This window comes from Chondrus crispus, genomic scaffold, assembly GCF_000350225.1.
Source record: "Chondrus crispus Stackhouse genomic scaffold, scaffold_9, whole genome shotgun sequence".
Taxonomy (NCBI): Eukaryota; Rhodophyta; class Florideophyceae; order Gigartinales; family Gigartinaceae; genus Chondrus; species Chondrus crispus.
In genome coordinates, this window is record NW_005178873.1 from 390587 (window position 1) to 391659 (window position 1073).

A 1073-nucleotide genomic window follows, 5' to 3' on the forward strand; every position below is an offset into this window, starting at 1 on the left:
GCAGCAGCGCCGCGCGCAGGACGTGCAGGCACAGGCACAGGCACAGGCATAGACTGCACAAGCGGCTGCGGCTGCGGCAGGCGCGCGCGCGCGCATGCGCGCGGGGCGCGACGACGGGCATCGCTGGCGAGAAGCAGGCGCGGGACGGTGGGCGCGCGCGGCGCGCGAGATGCTCGGCAGGCCGGACGACGAACAGTGAGAACGGCTGGACACTCGGCAGGCGCGGGCGGCTGGCATCGAAGGCAGTGCGGTGCGGGGGATGGGGCGGGCCAGAGGGAGGTTTGTTCTGTGCGTGGGCTGTACTGGCTGGCCCGAGGTGCGCAAGATGTGTGTGCGATGCGGATCGCGTGGGGGGGGGCTGCTGGCAGGGAAGGAAGCGTAGACGTTGTATTCGGTGTGGGTCTGGGCGTGAGGGAGGTTCGACGGGTAGCGAGAAGCGGAGTACCATACTACGGGGATTCAGTCGGTAGCAGCGTGCGCTGGGGTGTGGGGCCGCTCACAGGTGTTGTGCGTTGACGCGTAGAGCGCGGGCTAGACCGCACGGCGCAGCGTGGTACGCGCATGGCAGCGTCTAGCGGTGGCGGCGCGGCGGGCAGGCGCTCACAGGCAGGTGATGTGGCAGGTGAGGCGCGACGAGGACGGCAGCGCGAGGGTGTGCGCGGCTGGCAGTGGCGTGTGATGTTCGGCAGCGCGCGCGCGGAGGAGGAAGGGGGCGAACGGTTCGACTGCGGGGATGATGTGATGAATAAACGATGCGCGCTTCGCAGTGGGCCGAAGAGGAAACAGGACTCGAACCGTTGCCGCGTTTGCCGCGTTGCCGCGCGCGCGTTTCCGGGAAGGGAAAGGACAGGCTGTGCTCGGGCGGGGTGGCGTGGCTGGTTTTCAACGCGCGCCCGCCGGGCTTGTTAAGCGGCACGCCCTCCGTGCAGGCACGCGAAGACGGGCTCTGGATGCGGCGAGGAGGCGGGTTGGCTGGGGGGCGGGGGGGGGGGGCGCAAAACCAAAGGGTCCCAAAACCAGGCTGCGGGAAACCGCCACCTGGTTTCCCCGGGATGGAGGGGACCCGGTGCCCA